At 37.9% G+C, this 17,812-nt stretch overlaps 1 protein-coding gene across 2 annotated transcripts in view; it reads left to right on the forward strand.

Annotated features, from left to right (window-relative positions):
- Positions 1 to 17,812, forward strand: part of CNTN5 (contactin 5) — a 673,925-nt gene that overhangs the window by 193,127 nt on the left and 462,986 nt on the right. The window contains exon 2 of one of the 2 annotated variants that reach the window (XM_075081792.1): positions 9,587 to 9,725. The exons of the other annotated variant lie outside the window; for it this stretch is intronic. The gene's annotated coding sequence lies outside the window, so the exon portion shown is untranslated. The remainder of the gene's footprint in view (positions 1 to 9,586; positions 9,726 to 17,812) is intronic. 2 annotated transcript variants of the gene reach the window in all.

Here is a 17,812-nt window from a genome sequence, read left to right on the forward strand (position 1 = left end):
TTACAAATATCACACAAATCACCACTAATAAGAATACTACCACAAAAGTCACCCCTAATAAGTATACATAAAATTAATAAAGTGAATATTAAGGCCTGACGTCGGTGCCAGGAAAGGTCATGGAGCAGATCGTCTTGAATGTCATTACGTGGCACGTGAGGGACAACCAGGGGATCAGGCTCAGCCAGCATGGTTTATGAAAGGGAGGTCCTCCCTCACTAACTTGGTCTCCTTCTATGATAAGGTGACCTGCTTTAGTGGATGAGGGGAAGGCTGTGGGCACTGCCTACTTGTACTTTAGTAAGGCCTTTGACACTGTCTCCCACAGCATTCTCCTGGAGAAGCTGGCTGCTCACAGCTTGGACAAGTGCACTCTGTGCTGGGTGAAAAACTGGCTGGATGGCTGAGCCCAGAGAGTGGTGGTGAATGGAGTCAAATCCAGTTGGCAGCTGGTCACAAGTGATGTTCCCCAGGTCTCAGTGTTGGGGCCGGTCCTGTTCAATATCTTCCTTGATGATCTGGATGAGGGGATTGAGTGCACCCTCAGTAAATTTGCAGATGACACCAAGCTGGGTGGAAGTGTCGATTGCTGGAGGGCAGGAAGGCCCTACAGAGGGACCTGGACAGGCTGGATCAATGGGCCGGAGCCAACGGTATGAGATTCAACAAGCCTAAGTGCCGGGGTCCTGCACTTGGGTCACAACCACCCCATGCAGCGCTACAGGCTTGGGGAGGAGTGGCTGGAGAGCTGCCTGGAGGAAAAGGACCTGGGGGTGTTGGTTGACAGCTGCTGAACATGAGCCGGCTGTGTGCTCAGGTGGCCAAGAAGGCCAACAGCATCCTGGCTTGTATCAGGAATAGCGTGGCCAGCAGGAGCAGGGTAGGGATCGTGCCCCTGTACTCGGCACTGGTGAGGCCACACCTCGAGTACTGTGTTCAGTTTTGGGCCCCTCCCTACAAGAAGGACATTGAGGTGCTGGAGCGTGTCCAGGGAAGGGCAACGAAGTTGATGAGGTGTCTGGAGAAGAAGTCTTATGAGTGGTGGCTGAGGGAATTGGGGTTGTTTAGCCTGGAGAAGAAGAGGCTGAGGGGAGACCTTATTACTCTCTACAACTACCTGAAAGGAGGCTGTAGCGAGGTGGGGGTTGGACTCTTCTCCCTAGTAACAAGTGATAGGACAAGAGGAAATGGCCTCAAGCTGTGCCAGGGGAATTTAGATTGGACATTAGAAAAAAACTTCTTCACTGAAAGCGTTGTCAACCATTGGAACAGGCTGCCCAGGGAAATGGAGGTATTTAAAAGAAGGGTAGATGTGGTGCTTGAGGATATGGTTTAGTGGTGGACTAGGCAGTGATAGGTTAGCGGTTGGACTCGATGATCGTAAGGGTCTTTTCAACTTTAACGATTCTGTGATTCTATATCCAGCTATTACAAATTACTACCAACAATCAATAATATAGTATCAGTCAAGCAGCAGTCAATGATAACAGCAATCAATCATATAGCAATAATCAATATAATGACCAATAACAGCAACAACCAAGTAAGTATATATTGTTACAGGTTACTACAAATCTGTTGTTAGTGAAGCAACTTATCACCAATACAATAGCAGGTACACTTATGATAGATTACTTAAATGGTTATATGATACCATGTCAAGTGAATTAGACAGTTTTCAGAAAGGGCCAAACCATCTCAAAGGGCAGGACAAACCAGTCACCAAGAGGGACCCAACCATCCAGAGGTGGGAGGAAAAACTGAACCAACCCCAAAAGTGGACCCAAACCAGAGACTAGTAAGGTAACATACAGAGTCCCACTTCAGAAATGATATGTAGTCAGCCAGGTATCCCCAATGACAGTCTAATATCTCATAGAAAGTTTTTGCAGAATTCAACTTATTTAGGAAATTAAAAGTATATACAACATGGGATTTTCTCAGAGAGACAGAATCGCAGAATGGTAGGGCTTGGAAGGGACCTCTGGAGATCACCTTGTCCAACCTTTCTGCTTGAGCAGGGACATTAAGACAGGGGGCACAGGAACATGTCCAGGTGGGTTTTGAATGTCTCCAGGGAAGGAGACTCCACAACCTCCCAGGGCAGCCTGTTCCAATCCTCTGGCATCCTCACAGGAAAGTTGTTGTTTCTCATATTGAGGTGGAACTTCCTGTGTTCCAGCCTGTGCCCATTGCCCTTGTCCTGTCATGGGGCATCACTGAAGAGACCAGTCCCATTGTCCTGACACTCACCCTTTAGATATTTATAGGTATTTATGAAATCCCCCCTCAGTCTTCACCAGGCTGAACAAACCCAGGTCTCTCAGCCCTTCCTCATAAGGTTGATGCCCAGCCCCCTGATCATCTTTGTAGCTCTCTGCTGCACTTGCTCAAGCAGTTCCTCATCCTTCTTAAACTGAGGGGCCCAAAACTGGACATATGCTCCATTTTGGATACAAATCAAGTGCTTTTTTATAGTGCAGAGACACAAGAGAGTGTAGGACCCCACCACTTTGAGCAGCTAATAGATGCTGTTAATGTCTGTTCTTCACCTGGAACAGCCAGTAGGTAATGTTTCTGTTCTTTCAGTCCAATTTTATTTTCCCAGACTGCTTCCACTTCTTCAGACAATCAGTTGCTGTTACAGCTTCCTGTGTTTTGTGCTTACTGATGCTATCCCAGGATGTCACCTCTTTCCAGGTTTCCCACATGTACTTCAGCTACACTTTTCAAGGATGTTTCTGATCCCAGGGCCTAGTTCTCAGGGTTGCAGCTCCCAGGCCAGCCGGCATTTTCTTTAGTTAATAATTTTCCCCTTCCTAACCAGGCTACCTTTCTGGACACTCACATCACAAAGTTATAGTATTAGTTATGACTCAGAGTAAAATCCCAAACTAACACACATAGAGCACTGTTATTCACCTTTTACAGGCTTCTCTGCTGATGCTAGAGGAACAGGAAAGAGAAGCTAAATATCACACCATCTACAAACATTTGCCCACTGGGCAAATGATCTTCTGGAGCTGAGTGTGTGTCCTCAAAGTTTCATGTATAAGTCTAGGAATTATGTCCTGCCACAGAATTTTGCTCTTTCAAAATCTGCGTCTAAGCAATCAGATCCTTCCATTACTGAACTCTACAGTTTACAAGAAATCCTCATTATAGCCTTCATCTTTATTGGCAATGGCCACTGGTGACCTTTCACTAGCCAGTTCATCTCTCCATGTTTTTCCTTCTGGAAAATGGATATTTACTTCTATTGTGAAAAAAATCATGATACATTGCAGACAACATGAGTGGTATTACAGATATTACAGTCGCTATTTTTGTTATTACAATGCAGGGAGGGGAAGAAGGACTATTTTGGGATCATGCCTACTGTTTCTGGAGCTTGTGGAAGGAAGGTGTATGTCAACAGTCAGTACAAGACTACTTGTAAATATCAAGATGTCTTTTAAATTTAAAGATGGACCTGTTGCTATATATTTATGATTTGAATAACACTCTCCACCTCTGTCTGCCAGACTAAATATTTATTAAGAATTTTTTTAATTATTGAGCTCCAGAGAGAATTTGAAAGACATTCTTAAATTCACAGACTTTTTAGAATTTTCCTATAGGTTGAGTCTATTAACTACAGTGAACAGGCTAAAAATCACTCTGAGGATCGTAACAAGCCACTCACTATGCGATACATATAATTCCCTTGTACCTGCTTGTCTTGTGCCTGTAAAAAACAATTTCTCACCACTGCAGGATTTAGCTTTTAGTTTCTAAGTGGAATAATCTTCTTCAGTTAAGTTCAGAATTAGACTCAGCTTCCCTTGAGCCCACCAAACTGTTGCCCATCACACAAGTACAGGAGTTCTTTCATACTTCCTAATAAATCAGTAGAAATCCCTGGTGATGTTCCATCAAGGTATGTGTTATATCTTTGATTCCTATGTGGATGAATTCAAAACAGAAATTAAAGGATAATGTGAGATAGGAGAAATGACCAACCCATGGAGTAGTTGTAAGTGTTTAAGTTCTATTTTAAATTACCTTGTCTTTTAAAAGGCTTGGGCTGAAATGTGATAACCTGTGTAATGACCAGTAGACTGGATAATGAGCCTGAGGAGCAATTTCTTCCCTTTAATATTCCCTGGTATACCTACCCTCTGTGTCTCTTCTCATATTCCCTTTTAATATTCACCTGTGAAGACTGTACAATATCAGAAATAGATCGAAGCAGAAAAGCAGAAGAAAAAGATACTAAATGGAAAACATTGCACTAAGAATTCAAAAGCAGTCTTACAACATACATACACAGTGGAAGTACTGAGTTTTTTGTAGCAAGCATATTCTTCAGTGCAACCTACAGTACAAGGCCTCCCAGAGGATATTTAGGAACACAACTGTCTTTGATTTTAATGGAAACTGTTTGCTGAGGATGGTACTGTCTGCCTTGCAGTCACCAGGTAGCCTGGTTGCAGAGCAGGAACCTCTTGCCTGTAGTATAGACACAGATAGCAAAACCCTCTTCCACTGTCTAAAGATGCCTGGAGTTTCCTCCAGTTCAATGTGGGAGGCATTACATTTCCTAGAGAAGCGTCTTTCTTCCATAGAGCTGGTGTTGCCCTGACACATTTTTGAAATAGCTAGAAACTGTAGACCCATTTGATGTAATAGGAAAGAGGTTAAATGAAGTGGGAGGAGGATCTGATTTAGCCACTTCAAGAAAAAAAGTATAATTACTGTATAGGCAGGTGAGCAAAAGGTAAATATTTTTCTGAACTGTGCTGCATCAGAAGCAGTAGATTTGTTTAATAAATTCAGAAGAGCAAGTCAATTGCCAGCATGTTTTAAGGAAACATGAAGGATATTGCGCTTCTACACAAAATGAAACTTTAAAAGGGCATAGCTTTCCTGTTAGAGGTCAAAAGCAGGAGAAAGATCTATACACCTCTCAAGCTATTTTTTCTCTATCTAACTAGAGCAGGTCTCAATCAAATATCTCCCCAAACCTATTATCTCCCTATTTCCCTCTCCTACCTTGCCCTTCCACAATATTTAATAATTTTATCACTCCTTTCCCTTTCTAACACAGAAAAATTCACTGATTCTTAAGTGGTCAATAATGAGAATGTAATTTGTCTTGTCTGAGGTTCACTGGGAGACTGCATAGCCCTACAGTAAACTATTCTTCACAGCCTTCCTGCATAGCCTTTCTGTGGATACTGATTTTACACCTCCTTTCCACTCTAATTTCCTGTTCACTCTATAGTATAGCATCTATTAGTCACAGAAAGTTGGAAAGTGTGAGACTGCAGCTGGAATACTCTGAGGCTTGCAAATAACCACAGAAAGGTTTTAGACCTTTGGGTGTAATGGGCTGTAAAAGCGGTGATTTATTGTTTCTTCCAGTTACTGGAATCTAATGGCTAGCCCACCTTCTGCAGAATTCAGTGATCTGCAGATGATGCTATCTAGTAAGAAGTTTGAATAAACTGTAGTTCTTTTCCTCTTAATGCATCATACTTCCATGTTACTGAGCAATGCTTTTTTGCAAAATTATTCTTTTGACATTCAGTTCAAAGCTGAAAATACAACAGAATTATTTTTATTTTAAAAAAAGTTTTATAAAACGAAATCTGTGACCACTAGTAGAAAAAAACCCAGGTAAATTGTTCCTGTTATTTCACATTAAATCAGTCCAAAAATAAGAAATATTAATATATAGGTATATAGATATGTATGAACACGCAGTATCACCTTATACTGTACACACACACACTCAAACAGATCATGTATATATACCTCTGTAACTTATGCAAGAGAAAGAAACTCAAGGAAATAGAAAAGTTAAGTGCAAGTTACGTGTAAGATAAATTATTTGGCTTTATTTCAACAGAGAATTTATATTCTTCTTTTTAATTTCTTCTACAAAAAATAAAGTCCCAACACATATATATATATAGAACTGAAACACCACAGGATGACATGATTCCTAAGTGCAATGTGTTTCTTTCCCAGGTGTGGCTGTAAACCCTGCAGGCAAATGATTGATCAGCTTAATAATATCTAGGAATAAGTACCAAAGCTGATGTGAGGATGCGAAATTTTTATGCTCACTGTAATTCTATGGCCAAAAAAGAAACACAACTTTTATGTAAATTCAATAATTTGTTGTTAGTATAATTTAAACCCTAACTGTCTACTTCAAGAATTCTTATTAGTTCAGTTAATTTTATCACAGGAAAAAGAAAGAAATAGAAAATAAAGAAAATAATACTATTGCAGGAGTTGTTGAAATTTCCATGTGCGCACTTCTAATATTTGGCACTTTTATGGTATTAAGTTTGATTTTCCAACACCTGGCTCCAAAGGTTGTCTTCAGCCTGGGGGGAGGGTACAGCTAGTTGTCAACATCCTGAGTCCTTCACTGTGATTCATGCGAATGATTTATTCCTTCTCATCTAAAATTCACATGGTGACATTTTTATATGTTTGCTAACATGCTCACAACTCGCTGTTTGTTCACTGGTTTTGAAGTACACGCTTCATCTGGATTAACTACTTATGGTGCATTTTACATATGTTAGATACATGTTCTTTGTCCTATTTTTTGCATGTAAAACTGATTTTGATAGGTCTGCATCTCCTTAGCTGACCATTAGTGGTTTGTTTATAGCCATTGGGTGTCCATCATCAGCCTGTGTCCTTTCTCTTGTCATTGTGTGTCTACCCCTCTCTACATTGCATCCTGCATCCCCAGTTTTGGTGCGTCTCTTTTGTCATACCATGGTTATATTCCTCTATGCTACGTCATTATTTTAGAGTCATAAATATAAGATTATACACAGAATAACTACCTGTTACTACTATCTATATGAAAATTGTGCCATAGAAGGAAAAGCAAAAGTAAAATTAAATGGACCTAGTTACCTGGTCATTTCAAAGATTGCTGTTACAGCTCTACCAGCTACAAGAAAGTTTAGTTAGGTGAAACAAGTTCAGACAAAGTAAACATGACAAGTCCCAGTCTTGAAGCCTTGCAGAGTTAGTACAGAGACCGTGGCCTGTTAAGCAGTGACAATATCTTACTCACTGATGATATCCAAGAAACACTTGGGCAACGCCCTCAGACACATGGTGTGAATTTTGGGGTTCTCCTGTGCAGGGTCAGGGGTTGGACTTGATGATTCTTGTGGGTGCCTTACAACTCCTACCATTCTGTGATTCTGTGATTCTATGTATTATCATTAGTGATTAAAAACATACAAATACTGTAAGTGAATGGGAAGTGAGATCTAATTTTCTCTCTTCCAATATGGTTGCTTCACGTCATGGTTTTAGCTGGAATAGAATTAATTTTATTCACTGTAGCTGGTACAGTTCTCTGTTTTGGACTTAGTATGAGAATAATATTGATAACACATGGATGTTTTAGTTGTTGCTGGGTAGTGCTTGTACTAGTCAAGGACTTTTCCAGCTTCCCATGCTCTGCCGGGTGCACAAGAATCCGGGAGGGGAGGGGGCACATCCAAGACAGCTGGTCCAAACTGACCAAAGGGATATTCCATATCATATTACATCATGCCCACTACATTAACTGGGGGGACTGGGGGAAGCAGAGATTGCAGCTCAGGGACTGGCAGCATCAGTCAGTGGGTGGTGAGCGGTTGCATCACTTGTTGTTTGCGTTTTTTCCCTCCTCCTGAGGTTTTACCTCTCACTCTCTCTCTCGTTATTTTCCTTTTTATTATATTATTATTATTGTTGTTGTTTCTATTGTTTTATTTTAATTATTAAGCTCTTCTTATCTCAACCCACAAGTTTTCTTACTTTGGCCCTTCTGGTTCTCTCCCCCATCCCACAGGGGTCAGGGGAGTAAGCAAGTGGCTGCGTGGTGTTTAGTTGCTGACTGGTGCTAAATCATGACAATTCATTACTGGTTTTCTGTAATCTTTCTCTTCATAATCTTTATAAAATTTCACTTTTTTCTTCAAGGTGAGACAGCCTCTGACAGAGAGGTGAGCAGTTTGCCTTTCTCTACCTCACAAATCTAAATGGTTGCTGAACTGCAGACGTAGCTTTGAATCATTCAAGCAGTACTGGATTGAGCTGTAATATCACTTAGGTAAATTCTTATCCACTAGGCTGGTCTACAAAATGTTAATGAGAACAGCATCAGAATTTTCCCCATGTACTGATTTCTTTTTATAAATATGCAATGTAAGTGCAAACTACTGTCCAGTCCCTGATTTCAGTACCTTTCTAAAGGCAAGGTCTAGGTAAATTTTTCAATTCGAACTTCAAGGCCAATACAGTGAGGAAAGATTGTTCATAATTCTCCAGTGCATTAGCTATGAAATTGGTAGTTAGTTCTACCACAGTGCCTTTGGTAGAATGACTTTAGACATCTAATATGTTTCCTGGTAACAACATAGACAGGTCTGACTAGGATAGTTAATTGTCTTTTATTTATTTGCTTATTTTTTACTAAGCCCAAAATTATTAAATAAATGTAGTTCCTGGCTGCTGACTGATTCCCAGGAAAATATCTTAAGTAGACAATAATTTGGAATGGGAAGACATTCTTGTGACTCCTTTAATCAGGATAAAGTATTGCAAAAGTCAAGGTAAGAAGCACCTGAGAACTTAATTTAGGTTGTGTACAAGAAAAACTAGGAAAAAGGAAATCTTTAAGATGATATAACAGTGTTTACTGTTTAGTTAATAAAGACTTGTGCAGGAAATAGACAAGTTTTCAGCCTTTATGTGAAAGTAAATTAATCTAAAATCTCACATAGCATCACAACATGTGTTTTTTATTTGGTTGGTTGGAGTTTTTTTTTACTTTTCTAATTGAGGATGCTAACAATTGTTAAAATTTACTGAAAGTGTTGTAGTTTCTCTGTTGTTGCCAATTTAACTTAATGATTGGATATCTAGGTAGAAGAGACTCTGGTTCAAATAATAATTATTTTAAGGAGGTCTTATGCTGTATTTTTTAGGAAGAAAAACCAAATGATGTCACATGCCTCTAGCATAATTTCAAATTAATAATTTCAAAATTAAGTAATCAACAAAGATGTAATTGCATGTTGTCTGGAAAAGGCCACTTTAAAAAAATAATATGAGAAAGCATCTTTAGAAAAATGCTTATGAGGTTGTTTAAATTCAAACAACAGAAATCATTTTATATTCCTTCCATTGTAGATGAATATACATAAACACAAAAGACTAATAATGTAAATTTGTAACTTTTCCATTCTTCTCTACTAGTCTTTTTTTATAGGGTAGCAGATAAAAAAGAATCCTTCATTCCCGTTTCATTTTTTGTTGTTGCAAGAAATACCATTTTTCCCCTTAACAGCATAAAACAAAGCACTTCTGAATTCAGTATCCATTCCTAAACAAGAAAGGTATCTCAGATTTAGTTCATACAGCCAACCAGCATCGCCATGTCATGCAACATACAAGGAATGATATATCATTCAGATGAACAGATCTCCACATACAAGAAGGGCTGAGTGATCCAAGGCTTCAGATACAGCTCTACACATATATATCACTTTATTTCTTTTTTTCTATTCCACAGATTACCGAAAAGGAGTCCTAATACATTGTGATTCAGTTCAGCCCCTGAGCAACATCAGTTTTCACACATACGAGAACTAATCTGTGGACATAACTTCTGTTTTGAAGACAACTTCTGTTCAGCCAATAGGAGAGTTGAGGTAGTGGATATTTAAACTAAACTGCTTTTGGAATATGTCTATAAGCTTTATTGCTTGTATACATTAGATTATAAAATGAAAATTGAACACACAAGCTCTCACCAGCAATTTAACCTGAATAAGCTAGAAATGAAACACAAATTTAAAAAATAAATCCAGTTTTCTGGATAATATTGTTATGTTTCTTATCATGGTATTGTAGAAAGTTCTTTCTTGAAATTGTTTAACACTCCTTGTAAATGTTTTAAAATAATCCTGTAGTATACCCTTAACCTGGGTGCACTGAATCGCTTTTTAAAAATAATTCTTGTCTTATATTTAATAACATTTATTAGTTCTGCAAATCTCTGTAGATAAGATTTAGAAACAAAGTCTATACTGCACTTCTAACCTTCCAGGTATTTCATTGTGGCTTGGTCTAGTTCTAGAATACGGTGGGCTTGTTACAGGAATCTGAAATCACAGGCAGGTTCTCATGAAGGTACACCTAAAGGTCAAGGATAATGCACCCTGCTAGGCAGAGTCTGTTCCCTACTAATATTAAGTGGTTTTGTATAACTCAGTGCATGTTTTATTAGAATATTTGAATAAATACAAATCTGTATTAATGAAGCAGGTGAATGTCAAAAGTGGTGTGCTTATTAAGAGCCTGTTGTGATACAAACCCATGCAATATAACAGCTGTAGGTATAAGTCATTTGAATCTGATATTCATTATCCAGATGAACAATGGATATTCACTTTAAATTTATCATTAATACAGACACAGATTGAAATAAGATGGAGTAAATGTCTGCAGTTTTCTGTTAACTGGTGTGCTCCATCATTTAGTATCTGAATGACTTATGATCATGTAGTTCAGAACACCTCTAATTAATTTTTGGAGTTGAGTCTTTATTCTCAACCTCAAACTATGGTTTATTAATAGGTCAACATAAAGAACTTGCTAAAGTGTAATGTGTGGCTGTGCAAACATATTTGGAAGCACATAGTTCATTGCTGGATGTCAGATGTTTTACCTGCCTACCCAACTAATTGAGAATCATATCAGAAAACTAGAAAGCCGTTGTAATGAATGAGACAGACAGTGACCTCCAAACAGACATAACTGAATTAGAACTGATGAACTTGATATGAGTAGATTCACAGTGCCATCTTAAATATAACACAGTTTAATTCATTTTCCTCCTCTTGACAATGTATTGCAACCACTAAAAGCATAGGAAAGATTGGCAGGTGAATTTTAACTTGTTTTCTCTGTACAAGCCTTATTACAGTAGAAGATTTACTGAAGGATATTCATTATATAGAAAAACATTTTTGCTCTGAGTGCATGCAAAGTGGGAATTCTGGCATTTAATAGGTGTCTTTAATGTCCTTGAGGAGCAAGACGTGATAGGAAGAGAGAAGAGCAAAGAGTTTTTTCCCAAGATATAAATGAAAAATCGCTTTCTCTTATCTTTCTTGCTAAAGATCAGCAAAGATAAATTTAAGCCATAATTTTGTTTGAAAATTTAACTTCCTAAAGATTTCTGTTTCTCAAAATAATAGCTGTTTATAGGCTGAATAATTGTGTATACTGTGACAGAACTCAGTCTTTAGGCTGGAGGCTTTTGATAGTCCTGTTTTGACAAATATAACAGGATCATTTATGTAGATATTCTTTCTACATAAATCTATAATATCAGGTGACAGAATTAACTTCTGGCTTGCCAGCCTTTGTGCATGATGTTAACTTCATCTTCTGTTGCAATAGAGCAGAACAGTGTCTTCTGTGTGTTTCTTAAATTCATGTGATTCAGTGCTAATAAATGTTAAAGTGTTAATTTATAGAAATTCCTATGTAAGAAATAGCATAGATTGCCAGTGAAACACAAATTATACTGTGTTCTGTTCCACTTCTATAAAGAAGGAAGTTGATTTGGCACAATTTTATGCCTAAGCAAGACCTGCTTATTTACTGGTGAAGAATATGGCCTCAAAACAATATCTTTGGTACCCCACGCCCTCAACCTCTCAGTAAGTGCATAGTGTGAAATAAAAGAGGTTTAGGGAAAACACTCAGCTCCCTTGGCTACAGTTGCTTGAATATTTTCTCAGCTCTGAGGTCCAGGAATACCTTCATCCCTCTTTTCCCAAAATGCACAAGATGTCCAGTTTTTTGCCTAAGATTCTGCTCATTCCCTTGTTTCTGTTCTTTCATTTCTGTGGACTTATCTTTTGTTGGATTTCCCAGGAATAAAGCTTACATACACAACTGTTAAATCAAAATAGCTGGTGCATGTCAAAGTCTGATTCTTCATTTTAAGTTAATCAGTCAGATAAATGTTGAACAACAGCAACAAAGCTTACATAAACAAAAGAAATCTCTCAGATGCGTATTTTTGAATAGGCTGTGTCAGTCTTTTTATAGTATCTATCTTTACCATGTGGACCTTGGCATAGTGATTACATTTAACAGACCTTTTTAGAACTGATCCTTCTTTCAAATTTTGCTGGAAAAAATTGCACCAGTTAGGAAAAACAGTTGCTAAAATTGGCTGTATAGGGGGTTTGTATATTGTTATTTTAGACCATCTGAAATTCTGACAGTTGTAACAGTGATTGACAGGAAAAAAATGTGGCAGCGATTTTCAAAAATACAACTCTGCATTGTCTTCCAAATGTGAAGATTTTGATAGATTAACATACTGAGAGAGTTGAAGTACCTGACATGAATTAGTCACTTTCTGTATGTGTGGAATTTAACAATCCTTAAATGGCTTGTGCTGGATAAAGGAAAATCAGAAAAATGACCTTTATCTTTGTTACTACTGCAAATCATGTTGTTCCACTGTTCCAGTGATGCGTAGAGGTGGAAATAACGGAGATGAGTACAATAGACTTTTCCATAGACTGAGTTTTCCAGGTCATTTAATTCTCTCTGGTGTCTTCCAAACCTTTCCAACAGAGCTAATGATAACAGATTGCCACATTATCCTGTTCGTGGTGACCCGTTTGGGTAGCTGCCAGAAATTCTACTCACTCAAAACTATGGGTGAAAAAAAGCATTTACTGAATTCACTTCTAATGGTTATTATTATGTATTCAGGGCAAATAAAAGAATATATTTTATTATTGAGTACTTCATGTATTAAGTAATGGTTCGATTATTTTGAAAATTGATACTTTGGATCTGCGTTGTGGGTCTGCTGCAGCTGATTTTGAATTTTTCTTGCAGACTTTGACCTTCTGCCAGCTCACATTCCATGGGGATAGTTCCCCCATTTAACAAGGTTGTTTTTTCAGCATATAGCCAGCTGAAACTATCCACACTAACTTTATCCTTGCTAAAAAAGAAGTAGATGTGGCTCGGGAGGTGATGAATGTAGCTTTTTCCTGGGAATTGTGATTTCCTTTCTGGTGCATGAGCTTAGAAGAGTGCAAAGGAGAAAGTCTCACCACCTGTGCATATACTGGCATTCAGTCTCAGACATTGATCATTTTAGATTTTAGCCTAATTGTTTGTATCTCTAGCTTTAACATAATTTTCTGAGAACCACGAAGCTTGAAATCAGAAACACCTTGTGATTTTTACCATAGAAAAATGAGCCTTCATTTAATTAATGAGTTCAATTAAATAAATATATAGAAATCTCCTCATTGGCTACTTGAATATTCAGCGTTTCTTCATTTCAATCAGAATAAAATAATTTTGTAAAAGGGATTCTTCCTGGGAATTCTGCTTTTGAGATGCCTTGCCCCTGCCTGTAACTTCTACCTAATTTTGAAGAGCTAGAGGGATCTAAAATTTTGAATATTTACTGTTTATTTAAACTGATTCCTAATCTTGGCTGTCTGAAAAAGATGTGAAGTAAAATATCATTTTCCCCTGTTTTTTTAAACTACATTTAAGTTCCTATAGTAATGTTAGATACATCATATTTGTTCCATATCACTGCAAAATTCAGGTTAAGTGTATTTCCACAAAATTCAGGCTAAGAGTATTTCCAAATGTTACTTACTATACATTAATGATTTGGTTAGGCTTTCCATGTATAAGTCTTTGTTTTTTAACTTAGGACCGATGTTCGAGTTTGCTTTGAGCATATAAGTCACCTGCATAGCTTTCCCTTGACTATAGATTATTCAACTAGAAATACTAAAGATGGAAAATCCCATCAGATCTATTTGAGATGTAAATGCTCTAATTAGAAAAGGTGTATTTTGGTGTCTGTTTCACACACAAAAGGCTCAAATTTCAATATTATATAGAGTTTTGCCTGCTGGATACAACCTGTGGCAGTTCAGCAGCTGCTTTGCTAGCATCTGAATCATCTCACATGAGTAAAAACTTCCTTCTCAAGGTGGGGAGAGTAACATAGGCTGGGGAATCATAAGAGTTATGACAGGTAGTCAGGTTAATTGCACCACACTAATTTTAAAAGGAAGGTTTAAAAGGTTTTAGATTTATATGCCTGATATATTGTTGCTAATGGGCATGCTGGTATTCTGAGTAGATTCGTGTTTTCAAGGCCTGAAATGGCTATAGTGATTCCCCTCTTTCCCTCCCATGTGTTTGTCATACAAATAACTAGAATTTTATGTTATACCAAATTTCTTGATTTTAATTTTGTGATTAGCTCTTGTATTTTGCTGTTGCATTCTTTTGTGAAGGTTAAAATGCTACAGAATTAAGACTTGATGTTAACATGAACACTTTTTAAAGTCTTCAGATTAATGACTGAATTCTTGTTAGACTGTAGTCTTGAGGTATTAAAATATTAGTACCATTTTCATTAATACTGAGTACATAACTTGATGGATGAAATTGAGATAAATATGTTTACAGTTCACTAGAGACTAATGAGAATCTAATGTGTAACATTAATAGTGGTTCACTACCTTCTGTTCTAGCAGAACGGGAAAAATAGAAATACTATTTTAAGTAATCGCATGTATTCTGGTTTCAGATCTGCTATAAATCTCTCTCCCTGCAAGAAGCCATTTTTTATACATCTCAATTTGATTTAAAGAAGAAAAGGTTTTATCCTAGGATAGTTACTTAGGCTCAGTCTGACATTACAATGAAGCCTAACCAATGACAAATCACTGAAAAACATGTGTTCAGTTATCTCCTTGCTACCCTCTCTTCCCTGTAGCAGATCTACAGACTCTACAGCCAACGCATAACTGTGGAAAAGTTTTGTTTTGTTTTGTTTTGTCTCATTTTGCAACTAAACCAGTATACTAGGTGCGAGGGAAATTTCAAGGCAACAAGACTTCCACTTTCTGTAGCAGCTTGCTATCAGATTGGCTTTGCTATCACACTAAGCCATGAAGCATGCTTTAATTTTTAAAGCAGGGAAGACCCCTGCACTGACATAACATCAGAAATCCCAATGTGAACAGAAGCAAACTGCATGCAGACCCACTCCATTGAGGGTGCCACTTGCCACTGCTGAATGATTAGCAAAAGTATTTGCAAAACTAAGCAGGGTAGGGCCTCACCCCCACTTCGTATGTGATTTTGGGGAGGCACCATGCTCTTCAGGAAAGCAGCAATGGTTCAATCTTGTTAAGCCATTAAGGTCCAAGCAGGCTCCAGTATTTGTTAAAAACAGATATAAAACTTTCATAAAGACCAAATATGTCTACTTTCCACATAGTCAATATGAAAGCACAGTCTCCAACCTGACCATGGCATGTCCAGCTGTGCCCATTGCATGGCTGTCTCCCAGCACCCAGGCTGAGATTAGCCACAAGGCAGCCACTCACTCACAATGAGGATAGATGCAGGCAGATGGATGTTGAGGAAGATATCGCACAGCCACCCATCCTTTCATAAGAAATGAGCAGGAGAAAGTCTTACATTGTCAGCCATTTGTACTTTGTTAGTAGTGAAAGCAAAGTTCAAAGCGACAAACATCTGAATCTTGAAGACAGCTCATTAGCCATGCCTTTTCTGATATTGTATAACTATTACCATTTTATATGGAATTCAGATATTCAGGTGACAGTCAGCTGTAGAAATCCCTGAGCTAGAGGTAGTTTTGGAAGATGCCCATAGTTTTTCATGTTTTTTTTCAGTACAGAAATCTGATGGGTTGAAATTGATAATAAAAAGCCATTAAAAGAGCTAAAGTCTCATGTAGGTTTTTCATTATACAGGTAAAATATTTCAGAATAACTAACTTCATATAAGCTTGCATGTATCTCATTTTGTATTACATTCATATACAGTACAAGTTATCAGAAGTACTTGTAGAACAGATATTTGTAATTTAGACTTAAATTACTTAAATCTAGACTTAAAAAAATATGTTAAAATGCCATAAAGATACTTATATCATGCTGCCTTTCACATGATTAGAAGGAGAGATAAAGAGGCTGTCAACACACTTTGATTGTGTCTCAGGTTTTCAAACCTGAATCCACATCCACATCTCAAGCCTTGCAAATATCCACTTGACTTAAAATTAGCTTTGGTTGCATAATGTGTATTTTTTTTAGAAGGGTTCCAGGATACACATAGCAAAATAAAACACTTATTTAAAATATTACTTTTCTGGACTGTAAACTAGAGAAGAGGTCTGGGCAAATAGAATATATTTCTGTGTTTTTCAATGCTTTTAAGAAAATAGTAGAAAATCCACAGCCTCACACAACAGTTGAAACATTGCATAGTATAACAGAGACAGTCTGAAAATAAGCATTAAACATCCCTAATATACAGCACAACTACTTTATCAGCAGTTTTTGCAGAAAAAATAATTACTTCTGCTTTGACAGGGTGAGAAGAACCAAACCTCAGCATTAATTGTTGTCATTATATTAATTATTGCTATTTATTTGTTATATCAGGAGTATTTTTCCTGTCTTGGCCCTCAGAATGAAAGCTATTTTCTTCCTTTTAATAACATATGCAGTGGGGTTTCTAAAGAAGTTTGTAACTAATTCTTTCAAATTCATGTGAACATTGTTACTGTCTTAATCTAATATTTGGTACTGATAGAAATGAGCTCAAAATGTTTAATGATATTTTGCAAGTACTGTCTTATCAAGTTTGTCATAGCCACCTGGCACAAGCAGTTTTAGAAGTCAAAGGTCTTGTTAGTTAATGTTAATGAATTTGGCAGTCACACATAATTGGTCCTTACCTTGGTTTTCATTTCTTTTTATGGGATTCCATGGGGGCTTTTTGAAAGGGTAGACTTCAGATTTAATGATTTTACAGCAGTAAAACCATCTCTTCTAACTGGTGTTTGCCCGGATTTTCTATCGCATGAAATAAACTAGATAACCGCCAAATCTGGTAAGATTAAGTATCTCCATATAAAAAGCAAAGTTCATAAAATCATAGTGTTCAGATAAAGGACCCTGGGCAGTCACCAGTCCAATCTCATGCTCACGGCACATCAGGTCTGAGGTCAGACCAGGCTGCTTAGGTCTTCATCCAGTTGGGTCTTGAAATCACCTAAGGATGGAGACTGTACAATCTCTCAGCTTGTGCCACTGCCTGACTGTCCTTATGGTGAAAAACTTCTCCTTATATTCAGGCTGAACTGCTCTCATTTCAATATATACCTGTTGCCTCTCATCCTCCCAGCTTGCACTGCTCTGAAGAGCCTGGCTCTGTCTCCTCAGTGACCTCCCTGTAGGCCTTGGGGGCTGCTGTTAGGTCCCCCCCAAAGACATCTCTGCTCCAGGCTGAACAAGCCCAGCTCCCCCAGACTCTCCTCATGGAGCAAGCGCTCCAGTGCCCACCATCTTGGTGGCCTCGCCTGTACTCCCTCCACCTGGTCACTGTCTGTCTTGTACTCAGTGGCCCAAAACTGGATGCGGTATTCTAGATCTGGAAATTCTCAAAGAAGTGGGAAATAAGACATTCTTTTTCGTTGTGAGACACGATTGAGAAACATGACTGAATTGACACATTTTTCTGATTTGAGACCAACTTTCATCTACAGTACCATGAATCAGACTCTTTCTGGTGTACCAAAAGCAGAATTTGGCCTTCAGACACATGCATCCAAAGTGCGGCAAAATTTCTTTAAAAAGAGGTTCTTATGTAAGTCCTCTTAAAAATTCCTGAACTCAGAAACATC

The sequence above is a fragment of the Phalacrocorax aristotelis genome, chromosome 1 (genome assembly GCF_949628215.1).
Source record: "Phalacrocorax aristotelis chromosome 1, bGulAri2.1, whole genome shotgun sequence".
Classification (NCBI taxonomy): Eukaryota; Metazoa; Chordata; class Aves; order Suliformes; family Phalacrocoracidae; genus Phalacrocorax; species Phalacrocorax aristotelis.